Below are 25,968 nucleotides of genomic sequence, written 5' to 3' on the forward strand. Positions count from 1 at the left end.
TAGTACAAACATGAAACTTTATTTAGAATAAGGATAGCAAGTTACAAGTGTTAAAAAAACCGAGAAGTATCACAACTGTCACTAAATAAAAAAAAAAAATAACATTTTGACTAACAGCCCAATCCACCTCTATATTTTTTTCTCCATCTTTTTTAGCTGCATAGGCTTTGATTACCTCCTCTGTCACAATTTTATAATTTTTTTCCATAAATCAGATAGAAATACATTTCCTCTGTCTTCTGACATGGTTGATTCAATCTTGGTTTTTATTTTGGTGAGTTTAGAAAATGTTCACATTCATGAATTTTGACTTCTATTGCCATGTAAATAAATGTTTATTTAAGGATTGTTGCTAAACTTGGGAGTCCTCTATCAGTTTCTTTTGTATATGAGGTATCAGATTTCAGGGCAATTCAAGTTTTCTTGTTCAAATCATTCACAAATCTATACACCAAAAAACCTGATAAGCCGGGCATAGTGTCACATACCTATACACCCAGCTACAATCCTTGCGAGGTTGAGGCAGGGGGATCACAAGTTTGATGCCAGCCTGAAAAACTTAGCAAAACATTGTTTCAAAAAAGAAAATGAAAGGGAAGAAGGGAAGGGGAGGAGAGAAGGGAGGAAAATGCCCCCAAACATGCCCCACTGCTGGTCACGTGGCTAGAGAGGTGCCGGGCACAGTGTGGGCCATGTACTGTGGCTGTTCTGCAGGTGTCAGTGACACAAAGTAGCATAGAAGCCCCCACTTCAGCAGCCCTGAGGTTGCCTATCGGGAGGAAAATGCTCTGCCTTCCAGGCCTGCCCCTGCCCCAGCCCCTGCGGTGTCTCTGAGATTACTGTGTCCGTCTTCTTTCTCACTGGCACTGTCTCCACCAAGCTGCTGCCATTCATTCATTTGACAAATACTTACCACGTCTGGGTATGTAGTGTGCACCTCACTCCTCACCAGGGTTAGAGCTCTGTGCAGAAAGAGCCCAGGGAAAGTGGCAGGTAAAGTGGCAGAGCAGTGAAACAAAGATCAGAAATGACAGTGTTCCGGGAGTGCGGGGAACTCTGGCCGGGGGGTGCTGCTGTTACCACCAATATGTGTGTGTGGTGGGTAGACTGCCCCGGGCCAGCACTGTCTTTTGGCAAACTGGGTTGTGGCTTGAAATGACAACTCAGATGTCACCTCTTCTCTGATGCCTTCCCTGAGCCCACAGGCTGGACTAATTACAACTTTATCTGGGTTCACCTTAGATCTCATTGTACCAGTCTGTCATGAGTGCTTCCAGGACTTCTTGCTGTGTCTCTCTCCTCTATCAGACTGTTCCACTCTCTACTGCATTACAGTGATATCTATGTCTTATTTATTGTTTCAGCATTAGGCAATAAGGCTACTGCATGGCTAATACTGGGGAAGTGGTTATTGCAACAATATGTTGGTTAAGTAAATAGTTATTCATCATCCCAGGTTCAGCTTAAGCCCATCTTGTACCCACAGTAACATTCCCATTGCCTGTCTGATGTCTGCTGAGTGCCTGTGGTATGCCTGGTCCCATCTAAGGTCTTTGGTCTTTGAGAAACCTTATACAAAGACCCTGAAGCAAGCAAAGAACTTCTTTAAATATCACCGAAGTTTCCATTCTCATCACTCATTCCTGAGGCTCAGAATCTCTTACCTGGATTTTCAGTGCCCATTAACTTACCTATCTAACTTCACCGTCTAGTGTATCCCGCACTCAGTTCCCACAAGAGCTGCATGCATTGGGTATATGGCACAGTATCCAGCATATGGCTGGTGCTTCACAAATGTTAAACGAATGAATGAATGAACCAAAGTCACTGTGTTAAGAATCCCACAAGCCTCCCTATTACAATACTGAATGCTGTGTTCTGTCTTCGTGTCTCCATCTGGAGATACACAGACCTCAGAGATGAAAGAGGACAAAGCGGGCCAGGGACTCTTTTGATAACACTCAGAATGCTCTGCCCACAGGGGTGGACCTCCTTCCCTCCCTCCCTGCTTGTCTCCCTCCCTCTTTCCTTCTCTCCCAGGCAGCCCCTCCTATTGGCAGACAGAATGGCTTCCATGTAGCTTTTTCTGTTTTCCTGAGCTGAAATTGGCCCTCTGAGCCTCCATGTTCTAGGTCTGGCTGCCTGAGCAGGACAGGATAGCCTGCAGATTCTCCCCGACAGCTGCCGCTCCCAAACACTGGCAGCAGGACTCCTTTCTAGGTTTCGCTGTCCTAAACCCCCCAGCATCTCACACATCACCAAGATCCACACTCACTGTCATTCCTCTTGGTCATGCTATTAAACTGTGCCACTTAGGTAGAATCGCAAGTGCCTTTTAGTTACTCTTTATGATCATCCGTATTTTCCAAATTTCATATGTAACATTACTTGTCTGTTGTCTTTCCATTATTTAGCTCTTAAATAGCTAAATTCTTAAGTGCAAACAATGCATGGTGGTCATTCTTTATCTGTGTTTTCAGGTACCTACAAGTCAACTTTGGTCAGAAAATATTAAATGGAAATTTCCAAAAATAAATAATTCATATTTTAAATAATTTTCATTACAGCACATTATTAAGACTGACCTATTTTGCAATTAGTCATTGCTATTAACTGTGTCCAATTTATAAATTAAACTTTATTATGTGGTTGAGGGTGTGTGCTCAGTGGCACAATATGTGCTTAGCATGTGTAATGTCCTAGGTTCAATCCTCCACACCAAAAAAAGAAAAAAAAGTCACCACAGACATATAATAATAGGAAAAGCATGGTATATTGGTTAGTACTAGCCAGATAGCCTCTGAGGGTTTTCAGGGCCTCTCTATGGATAAGGTCCACAGAACTCTACTGTGCCATCTCACCCTACTCTGTGCTTCCTCCAGCTCCTCAGCAACTGGACAGAGCCCTGAAACACACTGCTACAGACCCTCCCTAAGAAACACCAGGGCTCACATCTGTCTCTCCTGCCCACTCAGACAGCATGGGAAACTTCATTCAGTACTTTGCCAAGATAGGCTCTGCTTTTCCTATCAGGCTGATAATAAATCTGTTGAGTGAATTTAGTAATGAAAGTTCCTGGGAGGTCTGTACAACATGATTTAATAAATTAATTCTGGAACAAGCATAGCTCTTTGTAGCATGCTCCCAGACCATCTGTTTAATAATTCTAGAATGCCGTTGAGTGACATTAAGCTCACATGCCAAAAGCTGTATTCCGCTCTTCTTAACAATCAGGACATTTTGCTCCCTCTGGCTGGTTAGTCTGCGCTCTCTTCTCTAACCCGTCCTCTGAGCCCCATCTCCTCCTCAGGCCATGCCAAGTTAGTCAGTGGGCTCTCCCCTTATGGAACTCCTGTATCCATCATAACCACAATGCAGGAACAGCAATCATGAGTGCAACCATCTGTAAGAGCCTGCTGCACGCCAGGCCTGTGTGAAGGGACTTCTACCTGTGCAGTGCGTTCTTATCACTACCTGGTGCTTTGGAACACATATGCAGCTTTAATGGCTTTCATCAGCTGCTGTTATTTTCTCCGATTAGCAGATGAGGAAACTGGGACTCAGAGGTTTAGATGCCTACCTTGCTCCACAAGCCTTAGCTAGGGAATGAGGGCTGAGTCATTATTCCAAACCTGGGTGTAGTTCTCATGTCCTTACCTCCCACCCCACCCCACCCCAGACAGGCTTCTGGGGCTTTCTCTTGCTTTTTGGGGGGCGGGGCAGGGTAGGTGGGTTTGTGATCACATGCATGCAAGTATGTGTATGTTACTGGGGAATGAATCCGGGGCCACTCAATCCTTGCAGTCCCTGTGCCTGCCCTTTCATATATATATTTTGAGATAGGATCTCACTAAATTGCCCAGGTAGGGCTTGAACTTGGGATCCTCCTGCCTCAGCCTGCCAAGCAGCTAGGATTACAGGCATGCACCACCACACCTGGCTAGGGGTTCTGTCTCTTTCTGGCATCTGCTGTGCAGCACTCATCAGGGCCACAGGTACACAGTAAGTGGGTTCTTGGCTTTTTCTTGAGCACTGGCATTGGTTGGGCTTCTCACAGGGTATCAGCAGCATCCTTCACCTCTGGTTCAGGCAAGGCAAGAAGGCAACTGGAGAGGTGGGCAGGAACTCACAGGGGGCTCAGCCCAGCTGTCCCCACCCTCGCTGCAGGATGGGAGAAAGACCCAGTGCAGAAACCAGAACCCCAGGGATGTACTCACCCAGAGTCTGGGAGGATGACACTGCAGAGAACTTCTCAGCTCCTGTTCTCTGCCATTGAGCCCCAGAGGCTGAGGCCGCAGCTGACAATGCTGATAATCTAATTCTCACCAAGGCCTTCCTGGCTTGTAATTGAATTGTTTTCCTCCCAGCCCACTTAGGAAGCCTCACTTCATATCTTCTTGACAAAATGCTAAGCCACGTAGGGAGGGCACTGACCTGGGGACCTTTCTCAGCTTCCAGGAGCTTCATTTCAGTGGCCACGGGAATGAGGACTCACGCGATTGAGTGGTACCTCTAAGACTATAATGTGCTCCCAGGACAGCCACTGGCCAGAAGGGCTTCAGTGAGGTGAAGACTGTGTAAGAAAAGGGGATAACTGCAGCAGGATTCTGCTAGAGAAGAAAGTGGGGGTACAGGCAAAGGCACAGGGCTGGGAATGGGTACCACATACTCAAGTGACAAGAAGTAACCCTGCCTGGATGGACCTTCACTGTCTTTGTTCAAACCATGCAGAGGACTCCAAAAAGTTCCAGTGGCCCCCAGGAAACTGAAGGTGGTGTCAGGGGTCACCCTCTTGTGCCTAGGGCCCAGCCTTGGGGCCAGAACAGAGCATGGCACTGAGGCTAGCGCTGGGCTCCCAAACTCAGCACAGCCATCCCATCTCTCTAGCCCAGAAATGAGGGTGCTTCCTCTCTCTCCTATTCCTACTCCCCCAATGCCATCTCAAAGTCCCAGTACACGGCATCATAGCAGCCCTTCGGTCACCTCTCCCCACTTGCGAGTCGTCACACCTCGCCTGTCTCCAGCCTGCCCAACCCTTCTCCTCTGCCTGTCGCTGTCTGGAACATTCTCTCACACACCCACACCCAGGCCCCCCTATGCCTGCCAGTCTCTGGTGGCTTTCTAATGCCTTCAGGTCCAGAGCCCTCTGTGGACTTGTCCCTTCATTTCTTCAGAGACTCATCTTAGCCTCACTAAGCTACTCAAATACTTGTGAACTCCACATAGATGAGGAACAGAATGCTAAGACTTGCTAGTGTCACAAGCTAGGAGGGACAGAGCAGGATTCATATCCTGGCAGTCTGTTTGCATAGCATAGCTTGCTAGTAAACACTAGGTGACAGCTTCTTCACAACTTTCTGGGGTACCAGCAGAGGCCCCCTCCAATCCATGTTCACTCAAGCCTCTACTGTTTACGGTTTCTGCTTACATGACACACCTTAATGAAGCTTGCTCCGATGCTCACACAGGGAGAGTAAGGGCAGTGGCTCCCCTTCTTTACTGCACACTGGCGTCACCTGAGAATCTTTTTAAAACTATGGATGCTCAGGGCTAGGGGGTGCGGCTCAGGGGCAGAGTGTTTACCTAGCAAACAGGAGGTCTTGGGCTTGACCCCCAGCACTACAAAATAAAACATAAATACTGATACCTGCTCCTACTCTTGGACACTGTGATTAAAGTGGTAGCAAGTACACCTGGACAACATACGCCCGGATGACAGATGACAAGGCCCAAAGTCTGCTCAGAGGGGACCATCCACCAGAATCGCCTGGAAGACTATGAAAATAGATTGTTGGCCCCCCCAAATTTCTGATTCTGTATACCTGGGTGAAGAAGGCCCTACAATGTGCTTTTTTAACAAGATCTTGGGTGAGGATGCTGCTTCAGATCCAGGAACCACACTCTGAGAGGCGCAAAGCTAAATTGTCCTCTAGGCACTGCACCCGGTGCTGGGTCTCATCACATCTTCGGTAATTGACCCTGTGCTTCTCCAACACTGGCCTGGCCCAGAGCTTTCTGCTTAGTTACCATTGGTAGCAGGTATCAACACAGGTCAAATCGATGAATCCCAGAGATACCCTGGCAGGCTTTGCGCAGCTATAGTTGTTTCTCAGTGGGAAAGGAGCAGTCATGTGATCAGCACCCTAACTGAGGGCCTGGGGGTGGGCAGTACACCATTCTCAAAGCCTCACACACAGTCCTGGAATCCTACAAGTGCCCTGAAGCAGTGCCATCATTCCATCTCACAAGGTACAGGAGGGTGGAGTACAGTAACTCGCCCAGAAGGAAGGCACAATGAATTTTACTCTTAAGCACTGTAATGGCAGCCCTGTTCCAAGCGACCCCAAAGCTCCAGCCTAGACTCCACTGGGTTTCAGAGTACAGGTCTGCATCCACTGGTGAGCTGTCAGATCAGCCAAGTGGTGTGAGCAAGATTTTTTGAATAACCAAATCTCAGAAAGACCTGAAACTGCAAATTGGAGCGCACCTGTACAGAAAGGATAAACATCTTTCAGCAGCTCACACAGAAAACATATCACATCACGATGTAAAACGTAAGTCTCATTGCGTGTCATGCTCAAAAAAGTTTGCAAAACATTACCTTAGAGAAAAAGCCTTCACCTAGCCATCACTCAAGGCCAGATTACTCAGCCGGCTGGAGTTAGAAGGGCGATGTCGCCCTCTGCTGATATCTTCTGGCATTGCAACAGCACCCGGAGCCCCAGGCGGGGCTCTCTGAAGGACCAATCTCCTTAAGGCATGAGTAACAAATATAACAAACTTTAAAAACAAAGTTGCTTTATTTTGCTTTCCAAACTAAATATTTCCCTGGTCATGGTCATCAGTCCCACTGTCAGAATTACGAACGACTTTCCCAGGGTACGGTGAAGCTGAGTTGGGAGTGCAGCACCCCAATTCTTGTGTCTCCACTGTGGTCTACAGTCCCTTACCCCTCTCCCCCAAGAAACTGAAGAAGACAGCTGAGCTAGTCTCGGAGAGTCATTTAAATCAGTGATTCTACAAGTTCCCTACGATGAATGTGACCATGGTATCTAAATCGTACTGATAAGCTTATTTTAAAAATGATGTAGAAGACAATTTGAGTGACTCATGTTGACCACAGAACAATTGCTGCAACATTAAATTGAATCTTATTTCCATATGCTGTTATGTACAGAGCAGGCTATGCTCTCGCCTTCTCCCTTCAATTGGCTTTAAGTGATGCAAATAAGGTCAGCTGAAGTACTGATACGTAATCTTTTAGGCCAACTGAGTTTCCTGTTTCCTCCCACAATGCTCTCTGTAAAGGACTGACGTACAATGGGATGCCAGAGCCAGTCAGCTCCAAGAATGTCAGCTGGGTACGAGCCTCAAAGTAAGAGGTTATGACTCCCCAGGGCACATGTCAGAAACTGAAGCAAACTAATACAATTCAAAAGCTACCTTAATTGAATTACACAGACTGATTCTTCTGTGGTATCATTCTCCTTGCGTTTTGTAAAGATGCTTTTCTGCCTAGCTGGCTAGCCAGTTCAAGTTACTCATGTAGTTCCCGGCATCCTCACTGCCACTCATCCTTTAACCACTCCCTTCTTCACAAGCAAATTCTGGGAGAGGCCTTGGATCAAGGCATTTGTCCACACGTCCTCACTTGGACTGGACTTAGGACCCCTTGGCTGCCTTTACCCTTGAATATGTCTTGATGTCTTTCTCTTGCTGTGGATTGCATAGGAGGTGGAATTAACTTGCTGGGATTCTAGTATCGTTTCAATGGGATTAAAAATATGCTTTTCTGAACTGTGAGGAAGATTAGAAAAGGGATTACTGTTATAACTTGAGCCCCGGTATAAAATCTAAGGAGGCAAGAGACTGAAAATTTAGTGGCAAAGGCTTTATTTCCAGGCCTGGCGACCAGTCTCCGGGAGCCAATTTGGAGACTGTCCCCTAGAAGCTGAAGGGAGGACTTTAAAAAGGGGCTGGAGGAAAGGGCGGGGGGAGAGAAACAAAGAAACCTGTAGAGCCATCAAACTTGTTGACCCGAGTCTGGAAACTGTATTGCTGTCCACTTAGCTCTGACAATCTAGGGAGTTTCTGGTGTTTTTTAAAAATTATTTTCATCCTGCAGACTGACATTATCTCAGAGTGGCACGTCTGCAGCAATATTTGGAGAAGAAAGTGGACAGTTAATTATCTCAGGACAGCTTGTCTTCGCTAGTGAGTGCGAAGGGGTCACAAGTTATGAGACGCTGGAACTTAAGTTTTACGAAGACCTGATATCTAACTCATTTGATACATACAGAACAAAAGGAAAGCACCGATTGGGATTTGGGCCATAGTATTACCCGGTAATTTGTTTAAGCTAAGCAGTTCTTAAAATTGGGGCAGGCTCATTTTACAACAGATCATCACCGGGTCGGGGGGAGGTCACCAGAAACCCAAATTCTTTATGGCCTAGATAGATAGGTGAGGGGAGAGGGAGGCAATAAGGCGCCATACAGAACAGAAAACGGCGGTAATGTGTCAAGATCAGGGTAAAGGGTTAAACTCACACGCAAATCTCTCTGCACACAAGCAGGTTACTTTAAACAAATGTAAATTAATTGCCATTCTAGTTTTCCTTAGCTCTTTAGAGGAGAATAAAGGCTCCTAGCAGTGATTAACAACCCTTGTTAGCTTGTTTTAGCACAGCTTCTGTAGTTTGTAGAGAGCAACAATGGTTAACATATCAATTAGGTGAGATTTTTGCAATTCTTTACAGAGGAGAGTGTTGCTCAACAGATCAATTAGGTCCCTTAACATATCAGTTAGGGAAAAAGGATAAAACAAACACATTTAGTAAGCCCCTATACAGGTTTGCTATAATACACATATAACAAAGCTATTTTCTTAGGGTACAACATTCCCCACTGATTTTAGTCAGTGTGTCAAATCATTGACTCCTTACCATCTGTTTATAACCTTGTATGTGTCTTTATAATTATAAGCTTTTAAGAACTTTGACATAGTTTATCAACTTGTTTACAACACAAGGCCCAGTAGGAGGATTAACAAAGGTCTTGTAGCTGTCATTAAAGCTGTTAACCAAAAGGAGAAAGAAAACCAACATTTAAATTTACTCTGTTTTATCATATAAGTAACAATTTTTAAGTCAGACAGAGGCCTCTTAGGGGTCTCTATAAAAGAGGAGAACACAAAATTATCAGTTATATTAGACAATCTTAAGCTTTAAAGTGTCCTTGGAAGAAATGACAGTTTATTTATCCACAGGCTAATGGTCTTTTGAAGCTGGGACCTGTCTGCAGTGGGAACGTTGAATCCAGGCAGGCTTTCAGCTACTTTGACAGTCTATTGCAGCTCAAGTGATTTATGGTGAGGTCGCTTGTCTAGGTGCCTAGGCTCTTTAGCTCGCAGTGGGCAGCAGCGAAATAACCAGTGGATGGAAGTCAGAGCTGGCTGAAAAGTCTGGGGGAGACTTAATAAGATCTTTATTAGTTAAATCAGCTAATTTTTAGAAACCTTTAATGATAAGAGGAAGATCTCTTATATAAAACCTCAAAAGAGGAAATATCTGCAACATAGGGGATGCATCACGCACACAAAGGGGCAGAAGGAAAAGAGACTTACCCATTTTTCGCCAGTTTTTAAGGCCATTAGTAATTATAGTCTTTAAAATCTAACTTATCTTTTTACCTTTCCTGAACTCTGAGGCTGGTAAGCCCAATCGAGTTTTTAATTGATCTGCAAAGCTTAGGTTAATTTGAGTTATTAGGCTATAAAAGCCAGGCCATTGTCGGACCCCATGGATAAAAAGGGAGACCAAATCAGGGAAACTGCTATCAGAGCTGACTCAGACTAAGTAGAAAACGCTTTTACTCATCTAATGAAAGTATCAACCATTATAACATTTATATCCTTGAAGTTTTAGGCTTTTTATTTTTGTAAAATCTATTTTTTTAGTGTTTTTAGGCATAGTCTCACGATAACCAGTGGTTTCTATTTGTTGCAGTACTTTTAGATTTACCAATTGGCACTGAGGGCATCTGAAGCTCACAGACTGGGCTAGCTTGATATTAGCCCCCGGGAATCTCTCGGAAGTTGAGCTGCCAGATGCTGGTCTTTTTAAGTGTAAATGGGCTCTGACAAAGAAAATAGGTGGGATCAGCAGTAATGTCAAGCTTATCTCAATCCCCACTGATTTTGGGGCTTTCTGGCTATCTTTTGGAAGGTGGCATTTGCCAAATTATTTTTTCTTATAACAAGATCATCTTCTGCCCAATGGCTTATACAGCAGATAGTAGCCACTCTCCTTGGCATCTAGATGGCAGCCAACAAGTCCAAATTTGGGGAGCAATTTAATCTTTTGACTCCAGAAGACAATAAACTTCATTTTTGATAAAGACAACTTGAGGCCTCAGTGTGGGCAATGGGTTTAGCCCACTATGCTGATGTCTCTGGCTCTAAGATTTGTTCCCATAGAACCTGAGATTTTGTGTAACGGCAGCTCCCAAGACCCGCTTACCTTGATAGACGTAGCTGCTTCCATCAGAGAAGTAGGATGGAACTCTAGATAATGGCTTATCCACTAGATAAGGTCGAAGTCCTGTGAGGTGATCAATGACCTCAGTACAATTGTAGTGAGGCAACGAGGGGTCATCCTTAGGCAGCAAAGTAGCCAGAGTTTGAAGCCGCTGTTTCCAGAAATAGTGCCTGATAATGTATGGCTCAGGAATTAGACATCCGCAGTCTGATGGGGCCTTGATGAGAGTCTCCAGGGAACAGGAAGAAACAAGAGTTTGTGTGTAAAAGTCAATTTTTAAGCTTCCTTTATGAGGGGGCTACTGAGGAAATCACCACAGACAGGGTGGTCATCTGGTTGTTACAGAATCAAGTGTCTTGGAAAGGTAGACAACAGACCTCTGCCAGGGTCCCAAACTCTGGATCAGTCCTGTGGCTCCTAGAAATTTTGCACTTGTCTTTTAGTCACAGGGACTGGAATCTGTTAGATGGCTCACAACAACCAGTGCAGTCTTTCTTTGTGTAGACTGGTTTTGACAAGGTCGGGGGGACTCGCATCAGAGCAGTTACTTTCTCGGCTGGCCCCTCTGATGTGATTGCTACTCTTTGAGAGGCCTGATCTGCCAAATTGTTTCCTCAGGTGAATAGCAGCAATCTGCCGACAGCCAGACTGTTGCCAGCAAATCTAGGATCTGTGGAGCCACCCCCCCCTTTTTTTAAATCTTTGCCCTGGCCGAGGTTAAGAGACCTCGCTCTTAATAGATGGCTCCATGTACATGTATAGTAGCAAAAGCATATCTACTATCTGTATAGATGTTTACCCTCTTTTTTGTGGCTAGTTTTAGTACCTCAGTCAAAGCAATGAGCTCCACCTTTTGGACAGAGATGCCAGGCTCTAACCGCTTAACCCAGAGTACCTCCTTTTGATGGTCACTGCTGCCCCGGCCACTCATCTGCCTCTGCCGTTCTGGATGAAGCTGCTTCCATCTGTGAAATTTCTCAGGTCGTTGTCAGGCATAAGGGTGGCTGGGTTTAAAACTGAAGAAGTCTTGAAAACTATCAATTCTGGGTCTAGGAGCAGGGCCTAATAGTGTGAGATTTTAGCACTCACATTTTCAGGAGGGGTTTTGATAAGAGTCTCTAAACTGTGGGAGGTCACTACAGAAATCTTCTGTCCAAAAGTGAGGTTTTTTTTTGGGGGGGGGCCTCTTTTAAGTAGCATTGCCACAGCGGCCAGAATTTTAGGCATGGAGGCCACCCTCTTGTTACTGGATTGAGCCTTTTGGAAAGATAGGCTATAGGCCTCTTTCAAGAGCCAATGTCTTGGGTTAGGACTCCTTTGGCAATGCCCCTGAGTTCATCTACAAACAAGGTGAATGGCTTGGTAACATCAGGGAGTCCCAGGGCTGGGGCCTCTGTCAAGGCCCACTTGAGCTGCCGCAAGGTCCAGTTTACATTTATCAGTCCAGTTTAGTGAGTTTTTTCCTTAAGGGAGCCCTACAGGGGGTGAGCTGTTTCAGTAAAATTTAGAATCTACAGCCTGGAGTATCCGACAGCTCCCAGAAATTCGCGCACCTGTTTCTTAGTTTCTGGGAATGGGATCTGCAATATAGCCTGGACACTTTTTTAGACAAAATCCTCCTCCTTTTTTTTTTTTTTTTGCAATTTGTAGTCCAGATGAGTCACAGCCTGACAGCACAATTGTGCCCTTTTAGTCGAGACTTTATAGCCTAATTGCCCCAAAGTCCTTAACAGTTTTTCAGTTGTCTCTTGACAAGCTTACAAGCTTCCGTGGGGGTCGAGGCTATTAACAAGTCATCCATGTGCTGGAGGAGCACTATCTCAGGGTGTTTTTTTTTTTTTTAATTTTAAAAGATCTCTTGTTAATGTCTCATCAAAAAGAGTGGGAGAGTTCTTATAACCCTGAGGTAAATGTGTCCGGGTCAGCTGTTTTTTTTTACCCCCGTATCTGGGTCAGTCCATTCAAAGGCAAAAAGGAGTTGACTCACCAGAGTAAGTGGCAAAGTGAAGAAAGCATCTTTCAGGTTCAGAACAGAGTACCAGGTGTTCTCAGGATTTGGCACTGTTGGGTATAGACTCAGAACTCATGTATTAACTCTCCGAGATCCTGTACAGAGCGATAGTTATTTGTCCCTGGCTTCAGTGACTAGAAGCAAGGGCATGTTCCAGGGAGAGACACAAGGAATGAGAATATCATTGTCTCTTAGCCTCTGCATGTGGACTTTAAATCCCTTTCCGGGCCTGCAGGCTTATCGGGCATTGTCACAAGCAGAAGGGGCATGCTTGGGGTAAGAGCTCCATCAGAAGGGGGACTTGGCTGACTGCTAGCCCTGGAGGATTGTCTTCTGCCCAGACTTCTGGAATCTCCTGATTCCATTTGCCCAACAGTTTTAACTCTAAGTCAGTTGTGAGGACTCAGGTACGCTGGACAAATTTCCCAGTAGACGGTAATTTTTTTAGTTTTAAAAGACCTTTTGTGCTATCTCTATCAACTGGCTGAGGGGCATTTTTTTTTAAACTCTCAAACCTTTGTAATCTTTTTTCTAACATGTGGGGCCGACTGAGTTGCAAAGAGACCAACTGGCGATACTAGGGAAACCTCCTTACCTCTGGATGTTCAATCGGCTTGGGACAAAAGGACAACATGGTTTTGGCATTCCATATCAGAGAGCAGGCTTTATCTGGATGGCACACCACCTTTTGTCCCAGGGTGCCACCTGGCAGGCCATCATTTTACTGAAATTACATACTTAACAAAAAGAAGCTTTTTCATAGGTAACAAAATTGTGCCATATAATCTCCCAGAGGTCCACAGCACATGTGAAAACTTATATCTTATCTCTATTATCATCTATAATCTCATATTAATGGAAACACTTTGCAGCAAAGGTTTAGAATCTTATAAATAAATCTATCAAAACTGATCCAATACTGTCAAACTTTGAACACATTTACTTCTTGTCAAACCTGTTGTCTTCAGTACTATAAACCAAGACAAAATTTATATCATCTCGAGCTTTTTATAACTTATAATATACCTCTAAGTTTTATCTTTTTTTTACATTTTGGCACAGCAGACATTTTACTTGAAGACAAACCACTTTCTTTGTCCCTCCTTTTTACTATCACCAGTCAATTATCTTTTTTTTTTGCTTCTCAGACAACATTAAAACTCTCAACAAAACCCTTGAAGTTACCTTCTAGTAGTCTAAAACATATTTAATTAATTTTATGTCTTTTTACCACATTAAAATGCTGGGTTTTTTAAAGCTATAACCTTTTAACTGGCTCAATTACAGTATGACCTGGTTTTTACTTGGTAAAGTTGATATGATTCTTAAAAACCATAAATATACACATATATGTGCACATATATTTACTTTTTAACCAGAAAGAAAAATACTCCTTTTAAAAGGCATGCCAAGGTTGCAAGCAATCAGTTGAAGACTTACATATTAAACAAGGCGCCACAACATTAAAGACACAAACAAAGGGTGCTTTTTGCACAGTTTGGTGAGCTAAAGGAAATAATTTTTCTTATTATGAAGCTTGAATCTAATAAGCCATATGGATCCTGCAACAGAAATGGGCAACAAGCCCCTAAGTTAGTAACAAATCCAAACAGGCAAACAATTTTAAAGAACAAAAACACTGCACATCAATATCTAAATCCCTTTGTCCATTCTGGGCTCGTAGAAGGGGTTCCTAGGAGAGAATGTTCTGTTAGATTTAGGGTAACCAAAAGGAGAACATTTAGAACAAATGGACAAACAAACAGACATACAAGACGAGACAAGCTGCAGCAAAAATGGCCTTTGCCCAAAAATTAGTCAAATTTTGGGATCTGGAGGAATTAACAAATTAACCAACAGAGTGGTTCCTCACCCGGTGCAGAGTCACAAATGGCAAAAACCAATTGACTCTGTCCTCAGGAGGTTTCACTTCCCAAATTAAGGGCGTCCCCTTCCAAACGGAGCTGTTCCCCACCCAGGGCAGAGTCACAAATGGACAGAATTTGTCCTACAAACCAACTGACTCTGTCCTCGGGTGGTTCCCGCTCCCAAATTGAGGGCATCCCCTCAAAATTACAAATTGACCGCGGCCCAAACAAATCCTCCAGAGCACTTACTTTCAAATGTTCAGAAATGAGTCTGGGGTCTTGCTTCCATCCAGGGCGAGCCCCCAAATGTTATAACTTGAGCCCCGGTATAAAATCCAAGGAGGCAAGAGACTGAAAATTTAGTGGCAAAGGCTTTATTTCCAGGCCTGGCGACCAGTCTCCGGGAGCCAATTTGGAGACTGTCCCCTAGAAGCTGAAGGGAGGACTTTAAAAAGGGGCTGGAGGAAAGGGCGGGGGGAGAGAAACAAAGAAACCTGTAGAGCCATCAAACTTGTTGACCCGAGTCTGGAAACTGTATTGCTGTCCACTTAGCTCTGACAATCTAGGGAGTTTCTGGTGTTTTTTAAAAATTATTTCCATCCTGCAGACTGACATTATCTCAGAGTGGCACGTCTGCAGCAATATTTGGAGAAGAAAGTGGACAGTTAATTATCTCAGGACAGCTTGTCTTCGCTAGTGAGTGCGAAGGGGTCACAAGTTATGAGACGCTGGAACTTAAGTTTTACGAAGACCTGATATCTAACTCATTTGATACATACAGAACAAAAGGAAAGCACCGATTGGGATTTGGGCCATAGTATTACCCGGTAATTTGTTTAAGCTAAGCAGTTCTTAAAATTGGGGCAGGCTCATTTTACAACAGATCATCACCGGGTCGGGGGGAGGTCACCAGAAACCCAAATTCTTTATGGCCTAGATAGATAGGTGAGGGGAGAGGGAGGCAATAAGGCGCCATACAGAACAGAAAACGGCGGTAATGTGTCAAGATCAGGGTAAAGGGTTAAACTCACACGCAAATCTCTCTGCACACAAGCAGGTTACTTTAAACAAATGTAAATTAATTGCCATTCTAGTTTTCCTTAGCTCTTTAGAGGAGAATAAAGGCTCCTAGCAGTGATTAACAACCCTTGTTAGCTTGTTTTAGCACAGCTTCTGTAGTTTGTAGAGAGCAACAATGGTTAACATATCAATTAGGTGAGATTTTTGCAATTCTTTACAGAGGAGAGTGTTGCTCAACAGATCAATTAGGTCCCTTAACGTATCAGTTAGGGAAAAAGGATAAAACAAACACATTTAGTAAGCCCCTATACAGGTTTGCTATAATACACATATAACAAAGCTATTTTCTTAGGGTACAACAATTACAATCTTGGATTACAACATTCAATATTTGAGAATGTAATAAATTAATGATTCTGAACACCCAGGCAAGAAAAGTAAAGGCCAGTGTCTTTTTCAAGTTTGCTTTTTCAAAGCAAAGAAAGAGGGTGTAGCATATATTCCATTTCACTAAATCTTTGCTCCTACCTCCCTATTCCCACGTTATAGATTCTGGAAGGCTTCTGACTTCCAGGCCAGCTCCCCTGGCAACAGAGTTAGGAAGCAGGGCATGATAGAACCCTTCTCCCAGCTTTGCTCCACCTTTGGGCCTCTCCCAACACTCTGGGGCAGAGGAGACAGAGGTCTTCACGGAGTAGAGCCTTCCCAGTTTAAAGCAGTTGAGTGCTCAGAGAGGTCCTCAGACCCAACATGAATTGCGATCTCACAGAGAGCACATCTTTCATGTGTTTATCTGTTACTGCCTTCTATTGGAGGATGAGGCTAAGAAAAGGCTATCATGTCTATGTTATGCACCATGGTTTGAGCTAAGCCTGTCAAGCATTCAGGAGGGCTGAGTAAACACAGGGAGAATTATTTGGAGATCAGGCAACACAGGAAATATAGATGAAGAAGTGAGTAAGGATGAGGATGAGCAAGGTGCTCACAAAAGGACAGGATAGGCATTACCAGAACCTAGGTTTGGAGGACCAGAAGGCAGGCAGAGGTGGTTCTGCAGAACAAGAGGGTGTTGAGTCCCAGTTTCAAGTCCATGGCAGAACAGGGACAGAACATGGCAACACAGGAATCAGGAGGCAGAAGTGACCCCAAGCACCTAAACCCCAAGTCAATAAACATCTTGAAGAGAACTTGGGAAACATGAGTTTCCACAATAGCTCTGTGCTTGTTTCTGGAACACTGCAGGCAAGACAAAAGCCAAACTCCTCAAAGAGACCCTTTTGGAAGAATCTCGGTACAATAAACAATGGGAAGTTAACAATCAACATGCAATTAATAGGCCGCCTATCCTACTACTTCCCCCCGCGACTGAGAGACTGCTTGGCTCCTGGACATGCAAAGGACAAAAAAGGCCTGCAGTTAATGCCCTCCAATAATCTATACACCCTCTCCACAACGGTAGATGTAACCATATCCACTTGCCTCCTTCTGGCCTCAGAGGAAGTTTTCCCTTCCTGGGCCAAGCCAGGTAATCTGCGCTGTGTTTCCTGGTACCATGTATGTCTTAGGGTCACTCTCCATCAATCATTCTCATCCTTTATTACCGGCACAGTCATATCACAGCATATACAATATACGTATACACTCATATATATAGATAGCTATGAATGATTAAGCAAGCCCAAGAATGCTCTACAACTGAACTGTATTTTTTTTTTTTTTTGTCTAAGTTGTCCAGGTTGGCTTTGAATTTGTGATCCTCCTGTCTCAGCCTCCCAAGTAGTTGGAATTATAGATGTGCACTACTGTACAAGGTTTCTAATGTTTTCAAACTCTTCCTTGATCTTGTGCCTCCTTCTAGCCAATTCCTTTCCTTCACCTATGAGTTCCTGGAAAGTCTACCCTCATCTTCATTAACTACCTTCCAGCTTATTTTCTCCACTCCAATCTAGCTACAGCACCCCAATGCTGATGAAACTGTATTAGCAAAGCTCTGTGACAACCAGAATTGCAGTCAGGCATTATCAAATGATCCCTGGGTAATAAACTGGTCCTTGGTTTTGAACCACTTTGAAAGGAGTAATTTATCTTCCACTGGCCTCTTAACAGTTTTCCTTAGGCCTGTGGTTTTATCTGTTCCATATGCTAATACATAATTCTACACCAGGCAGGCAGCCACTGTCTGATGCCCATTTCTACTGAATAACTCTCTTCAGCTCACAGTGAACTCTGTCTGTCCCTCCCTGCCCATGTTTGAGTTCTTTGATTCAGAGCCTGAGAAAAGCACTTATGTGGTTTAACTGGAAGGAGTCTCAGGAAACAGAGTGAGGGATTAAGAGTAACAAAATGAAAGAGGAAAAGTCTATAAGGCCTATCATCAAAGTCGCTGCCATGAGCAATGGAGGCTCAATTCCTCCAGGATATTCTAAGCAGCAGACAGAATGCTTCCTAGAGCTGTCCTAGATATTCGTCACCTGGCTGAGAATTTGATAGGAAATTTATTAGCCTTCTACTCTTGAGGGTGTCCTAGGGTCATTAACTCTCCGTAACTTTAGGGCTATGTTTGAGCCACACAGACCAAACAGACTCCTGTGGCTTTGGAGAAGGCTCTGAAATAGAAATCAGAATGATTTCCCCATGGCTGGGAGTGAGGTCAGTTTAAGACCAAGAGCAAACAAAACTGTAAACCATAACTGCAGCTGAAGTAGGGTTGACAAAGGGGACACAATGTAGGGCTTCTCAGATGGTCTTCTCCTTCCACCACCCTGACTCATATCCCATATGAAGCTCATTCTGTCACTGAGCCATCAAGGTTGTAGACAGTCATAATCTAATGGAACACTTTATACAGAATAGTGGGACAAATGACAGCACTGCTCACTGCTGCAGCACATCTGGAGGCTGAAACACCTGATCATTATCTTCCCTTACCAGCTATTCTAGATTTTTCTCATTCTCAGCTGGCACTTCAGCTGATCCAGGTTGCTCTGCCTGATGGGTTGAGTCAGACCTGCACCCCTGAAGTCTGCACCTTCTGTTGACCTGCCTTGCCACAACTTGGTTGCTGAAAGGGCCCATTCCGGACCACCACCAGGCACAAGTTCCAGGCATTTTTTTTTTTAACCTGATGCAAACAGATCACTGACAGTAAAGGAGTGAGACTAACACCACTACATCCACCCTTCATTCCTAAACATAAGTATCCCGGCAACTGGAGACACAGTACCACATATCAGTTGTAATCTGGATGACAGTACCCAAGTTCAGTACCCAAGGTCTCATCAAGTTGGTGCCTCAGCTCAGTTTTCAATAAGCCATCTCATCACTCATTAGTCCACTGCTTCTGCCCATTTGGAGTATGTATAGATATCAGACCACTGGATTCTCTGATTAAGAACCCACTGTTGGATCACCTTTGCCATAAAACAGACCCTTAGTCCTGGTTGCCTTTTCCAAATTGAAAGGGCCAATACAGTATGGCTCCAGTGGCTGATTGAGGAATTGAGGCCTGCCTTGCCCAATCTTCATCCATCAGCAAGGCAGGGAAGTCAGTTGGGGACAAAGCTAACTTCCTCAGGGTAAATCATGCTGGTTGCTCAGTATCTCTTCTTAGGTGGATGCTGCCCGCTCCTGTAGGACTATCCACATGCTTCTTCTCCAGACCTCCTCATCAGCCTTTTTCCCTTCAGGCCCCAGACCGACCAATCATGCCATTTGCTGCCCAAGACTACATATAAACCTTTATAAAATATGCTCTACACCTTCCCTCCTACACCAAGTTGATGAATAGGTATATCTGAATAGGCTCTAAGCTCTATCCACTAGAAGAGTTTCCTTTTAAGACTGCCTTTCGGGACACTTAATGAGAGCTTTAAGTGCAAACAGCAGGCCATTTTTTATTAACATCAACACACTGAACCAGGCCTACAATCATTCTTCCTCTATCAGCTGGTCACAAAAAAACTCTCGGTGTGATCTGAAGGCAAGTCATCAATGCAACAGGTAATGCTTTGGAGGCCCAGGGAAGGGGGATGTGCAGCTCATCTGTTCTCATTTGGGCCCTGTAGCCCTGCACATTCCCAATCCCAGATATGCCTCATTCATTCTAGAATGGATTGTTGTTGCATCTGCCTAAATGTATGACTGGTCTAGTCCTCAAGAAGCTTCTTTAATGCCTTGGTCAATTAATATTCCATGGTCAGATGTTCTGTCTCTACTGTCCAAAAGCCTTCTGGGAGCTGCTTTTAAAAAGGTGAATAGTTCTCTGCACAAGGTAGCTTGCTCCAAAATCCTTGGAAATCCAGACTCCACATTGCATTCTTATCCACCATGAAGACCTCTAGCATCACTGGATAGCAGGCCATAATGGTCCAAACAGCAGGGCAGATTTCAATGTAGCCTGATTTGTACTGCAGAACACTCCCTTGCTCCAAGTCAGGGAGTGAGCTAGAGTAGTATTTCTTCTTTATTCTTACACGTTTGCTGTAAATAATCTTTACACTCATTGGTATATGTACATAACAAATCTTAATTCCTTTTTCTGACTCCTCCTGCCCTCAGTCCTCCATCCCTTGATCCCTTTCACATTTGAGAAAGATCTATCTCCCTACTTCCAATTATCTCTTATTTTGCTCTATATTTATAATTTGGGTTTTGATATCTAAGCTTGTATGCCTTATTTCATTTAACATTACTGTCTCAAGTGTACCCATTTCTTGCAAATAACTCAAATTATCCATCTTTATGGCAGAGTGGTACTGCATTGTGTATAACTACCACATGTTCTTTACCCATCTGTTGGACATATAGGCTGCTTTCGAGATTTTGCTATTATAAAATGTGCTGCTATAAACATAGGTATGCATGTATCACTGTAATATGATGTCTTAACTCTTCCGGCAAGGAGACCAGTTAGGTCAAATAGAATTTCTAGTTTTAGTTTTGTGTTTTCTAAATCTCTCTTCCCTGTCTTACATGTTAAACCTGTATAACAGTTTGGATGTATGGCCATTTTTACTATGCTGGTGTTGCCTATCCAAGAAAAAGGGCAACTTACCATTTTCTGATACCCTCTCTTCAACCCTTTTTCAGAGTACTGTGGTTTTCAATGTAAAATATACTTTTCTTGATGCTATTGTGAAAGGTGTTGTTACCCTAATTTCTTTCTCTTTGAGTTTGTTGTGTAGAGGTAGGCTATTGGTAAGTGTTGACTTTGTATCCAGCTACACTACTGAATTTGGTCACTAAATCTAGGGTTCTTTTGGTGAATTTTTTGGGGTCTTCTACGTAGAATATCATGTCATCTCAAATAATAATTTAACTTCTTCCTTTCCTATTCTCATTCCTTTCATTTCTTTGTCTAATTGCCCTAGCTGTTTCCCAAACGGTAATGAATAGGAGTGGTGACAGTGGGCATCAGTATCTCTTATTCCTGATCTTAGAATGAAAGCTTTCAGTTTTTGAGCACTTAGAATGATGTTGGCTGTTGATTTGTCACAGATGGCTTTTACCAGATTTTGATAAAGGACTTCTATTCCAATTTTCTGCAGGGTTTTTATAATGCATGGGTGTTGGACTTTGTCAAAATTTTTTTTTTCTTCCTGTATCTACTTGAAACGTGGTTTTTGTCCTTGACTCTGTTGATATGGTCTATTATATTTATTAATTTGCATATGATGAACCAGCTCTAAAATTTTTCTTTTTTTTTAAAAGCCAGTCAAATTTAGCAGGGGGCGGGTTGTATACATCTCTAAAATTTCTTGATGATGTCCTCTGAAACAGAAAAGATCTTATTTATTTATTTATTTATTTGGTACCAGGGATCAAACTCACAACCTCATGCTTGCCAGGCAGGCACTTGTCCTGCTGAGCCAAACACCAGGCCCTAAGATTTTAATTTTTATAAAATCTACCTTATCAAATTTCCTTCTGGTTGTTGGTTAGGCTTTCAATGATATTTCGAAGAAGTGTTGAGGAAATCTTAACATTTTCACTACCCTACCAGGAAAGCTATAAAAGAGCTTTTATTCTTTCTACATGAAGTAGAGGGAAAATCTGACACTATAAAATATTTAAGACACACGAAAACATAGAAAAAGTAACTTCATCTATGTTCCCATTACCCAGTCTAAGAAATTTTACTCATAAAGCTGAAATCCTTGTGTCCTTGCCAGGAGTAACCATTATCCTCCACTTGGTATGTATTATCCTCATGCATTTCATTATATTCTTACTACATGTGTATGTAGTTTTCAGTACATAGTACTAGTGTATTTTCAGTTTTCCCAAATGATATCATGTACATATTCTGCAATTTGCTTCTTTTCAAATCTACACTGTTGAGATTGATCCATGTTGATATGACCAATACAAGTATGTAAGTATAACTAGTTTACTCATTTCCATGTGGCTTACCACTGCAAATACATTTTCTACCTAGCCCATGACAGATGCACGCTGAAATAGCCAAAAGCTGGGGGAAAAAAAAATCAAAGTACTTTGAACACATAAACTAGTTTCTCTAAAACCATGGCTTTGTACTTCTTTCTTTTACAGTTAGCACTTTTATAAGTTAGCACACTTCACATTTCAGGTGTAGGTGTGTACTGATATATAGCAAATGTAAGTTTGTTTAACAATACTGTCTGAAATTATTGTGTTATCTTAGTCCCTTAAAGAAAAAGATCAAAGCAAGCTTACAGACATGGAAATGATTCCCCGATGTTCCTACATCAGTTGCAACCGCATTGCAAACACTGCCGAAAGATTTTATCCCAAAGACTTTGAACTGCTTGTTCATGGTGTACCCATGTGTTCAGCTTTACCAGACAATTCTAGTTGTCCAACTGTTGAAGCAAATTATGCTCATATGCTGAAAAGCGAACTGCAGTTATTGTCTTCTGATTGGATTTAAATGTACTGCTACTTATGTGAAATACCACACTGTAATGCAAGCTTGCATTTCCAAACTTAGTAATGAGCCTATACATCTTTTCTCGTTTATTGGATCTGTTATTTTCGTGTTCCATAACTATGAGATGGAGACTGTATCTACAAAAAAAATGTGCATGGTCATTGCAGAGGCTGAGCTAGGATACACTCAGATGTGTGGTTCTGACCTATGATATGTTTACACCAAACATTACATACTCAGCAGTATTTCTGCTTCTTTTCAGGTAAGAATAAGGTAAAGTCAACAGCAAGAAAAAAAAAAGGTGAAGATCTACAGAAATAAGATTTGCTTTTTTTTTTTAAGTCAAAAAGTCGTCATCTGAAACATTTTTTTAAAAAGTCTGCTCCTGGGAAATCCAGCTATGTAAGTCTGGGTACACTGTTACTTTTCTGTTCTCCAGTTTCCAATCTACACAACTAGGATTATAATCTGTACTGTTTCTTACCTAACATGGAATTGGGTTGGGGGATTGGGTACCAGGAATGGAACTCACAACCTTACGCTTGCCCCGCAGGCACTTACACTGCTGAGCTTCAACATGTTAATTTTGAAACAAACATTCTCTTAAAAGTTTGAGTCAGGAATGGTAGCACATATCTGTAACCCCACACTTGTGAACTGAGGCAGGAGTATCATCACAAGTTCAAGGCTATCCTGAGCTTCATAGTGAGTTCAGGGCCACCCTGGACTACATGGCAAGACCCTGTCTCAAATCCAACTCCGCCCCCTACCCAAATCTTTGAAATAAAGAGCTCAGAGAGATTCAAGGTTGTGTGAGTGTCAGTCATCCAATGCCTTCTAAAAGTTCACATGAAAGGAGCAAATGATAGTCTTTTAAACAGCTTTTCTGGAGTAAGCAGCTCTCAAATTCCTGCCTGAAAAGCCCAATAGCTCTGCAGAGCAATGAATTATCCCTTAAAATAGAACAGCTCAACCTTTCAATCTTAGAAAAAAATCTAAGACAGTCTTCAATTTATAGGTATAAAAACCAAATTCTTTAGCAGATACATGGCTTTCCTGGGTCAGGCCTTTTATAGATCACTCACCCAGCCTCTGGCCTGGCCACTTCTGTTTCAGTATTCACATCCACCCTCAAGTCTCACGTACCTGCTTCAAAGTCAGCTAAAGGGTGCTGGCTCAGTAGTCCAGAACAGTTTACCTTCCCACTCACAAGCTGGAACAGTCAGAGAAAAAGAACAGATCTGATTTCGCTGAGGTGTCAGTTATCAAAGCACAAAGGAAAAGCTGGCAATAACTTCTTTCATCAAGCAGTGGGAAGTTAGATAGATAAAATTTACAATCAAGGGGTGTTCCCTGCCAGCAGGCCAGGATCTAGAAGCAGATCCTACTTAATGACAATTGCTGCTGCCACACCTCCCTGAAGAAGTTACATTTTGTTGCCAGCACTCATTTCCACCCTTTACATATCCACCATACTAAACTACATGGTAAGGTTTGGCAGAAAGAAACACTGACTCCTCACCATACCAAGGAATCCCTGCCTAAAGCCGTGTCTATCTCGAAGGCATGCCACATGAAGAGCAGACCAATGGCAGACTGAAATGAGCCAAGAGGTAACACTGAAACATCCTTTAATAATGGAAACTCTGTATCTCTGAAACGTATTATCATCATTTGCAGCCTTCTCAAGCTCATTGCTCCTTCTTTGTTTTTTGTTTTGTGTTGTTTCATTTGGTATTTTTGAGACCAGGTTTCATATGCAGCTAACTTGAACTCACTTTGTAGCTCCCACTGGCCTTGAAGTTGCATTGATCCTCCTGAATGCTGGATCACAGGCATGTGCCACCATGCCCAGTGTTTCTTCTCCTATTGCCTACTGCCTTCTTTTGTTCCCAGAGCATAAGCTCCAGTATAGCCCAGAAATTTTTCTGTGCTGTGTTATCAGTGCTCTAAACATAGTTAAGGAAGTAATACAAATCATACCTGCTAATGATCTGGGGACTATGCCTTCACAGAACAGTAAGGATTAAAATAAACCACAGAAGATATCACCTTGCTTTGGTTGCAAAACTGAAGCTGAAAACATATGTATATATTTAGTAAAGATTTATCTATACCCTTTCTGCTGAGATTGAGGTTATAAACAGCTAGCAGCTACTGTGAAAAATTGTAAGGGAAGGGAAGGCCGAAAGACAGCAAATGGAAGAAGCCCAAACAAGATAAAGGAGTAACCAGGAACTTGAAGGATCTTGACTTGTGCCTTGACAAAGGCAGCATCCAAGGGCAAAAAGATGCAAAAGAATAGTTTTAAATAAGTAATTTTCTATTAGGGTCAAAGGAGCTTCACACAGGGATTAAAATGTCTAGATCTCAAATATAAATTAGTAATAAAGTATTTTTGAAAAAAGAAAACAGAGGCTTGGGATATAGCTTAATGGTACAGCACTTGTCAAGAATGTACAAGACCCTGGGTTTAATCCCCAGCACTGTCAAAAACAAAAACCTAAGACCTAAAAACATTTTCTACTTGTTAAGAATGTGTTTCCTAGTTGTTAACAGATCTCTTTCTGGTGCAAGCAGAACTAAAATTCCCAAAGAAAACTGAGAGATTCAAGAGTTGGGTATCTTAGCAGAGATAGATTTCACTCATTCTCCTTCTTGTGAAGTGTTAAGCCACGAGATGTTAATATGATGTTTGCTATCATTTTGATAACAAAATTTTTAAAATCTAAAAGTAGATTCAAACTAGGGAGCAAGTTCCTGATGCTACATTTAAAACACCCTATACGTTCTTGCTTCAATGCAGCTGCAGCATCTTAACCCTGATGTGTCCATCTCGGGAAAGACTTATTCATGAGACTGGTTCCCAAGAGCGGAGAGGCCAAACACTAGGAAGCCTTCAGCCCTGTCTGAGCTCTCTCTCACTAGCCCTAACTAAAGAGGAAAGCAGGGGCTGCCGGAAAGCTAAGGCGGAACTATTTTTATCTAGATCTGATATATCACAGGCTACTTGGCCAAACCTCTTGGGAGTAGGATTAAGCTATCACTTGGAATAAGTCAGGTACCTTGTAACAATCTACTAACAAAATATAATCCACTTTTACATCCAAAGGTATCCTGGGAGCTGCTCCAGGCATCACCTAATTAACTGAAGCAGACAGTTAAAAAAAAAATTCTCAGAAAATATCATTGTTTAAATACACTCTATTTTATTTTGTCTTAAAATAGTTTAACCTTTATGCTACAGACTTATTTCAAAAAACAGAAAATCTTATCTTGCACCAAAAAATATATATATAACACTCTGTTTTATTATTTTTTTCTCCAAAGACCATTAAATACTAAATGGAAACAAAAACTAAGTAATGAATGTAAAGAACCAAAGTTCATTTTAAAAACTAGAGTTGCACATTTGGAAACATTACTTCTACGCAATGATTTGTCGTCACTGCATCAAGTCCACGCTTACACCCCAGCAACAGCAGATCTGTTACCCGCCAAGTGCATCGGTTCCTAGCCACACAATGGCTGACATTCCATGTTCATGGTAAGAGAAGCAAAAGGCTCAATGACCTTTCTACTCTTTTAAAACACAAAACAACAACAAAAAGTTCCTAGTTAT

General features: G+C 42.7%; 1 protein-coding gene across 4 annotated transcripts in view; it reads right to left on the reverse strand.

The window, feature by feature from the left end:
* Ark2n (arkadia (RNF111) N-terminal like PKA signaling regulator 2N) overlaps window positions 1-25,968 on the reverse strand; it is a 123,415-nt gene continuing 97,447 nt past the window's right edge. For all 4 annotated transcript variants that reach the window (XM_063231740.1, XM_063231741.1, XM_063231738.1 and 1 more), the window contains one exon: window positions 1-25,968. This exon is cut by the window's right edge and continues 3,519 nt beyond it. The gene's annotated coding sequence lies outside the window, so the exon portion shown is untranslated.

The sequence above is a fragment of the Cavia porcellus genome, unplaced genomic scaffold (assembly GCF_034190915.1).
Source record: "Cavia porcellus strain 051 isolate PalLab524CR breed Dunkin Hartley unplaced genomic scaffold, mCavPor4.1 scaffold_20, whole genome shotgun sequence".
Classification (NCBI taxonomy): domain Eukaryota; kingdom Metazoa; phylum Chordata; class Mammalia; order Rodentia; family Caviidae; genus Cavia; species Cavia porcellus.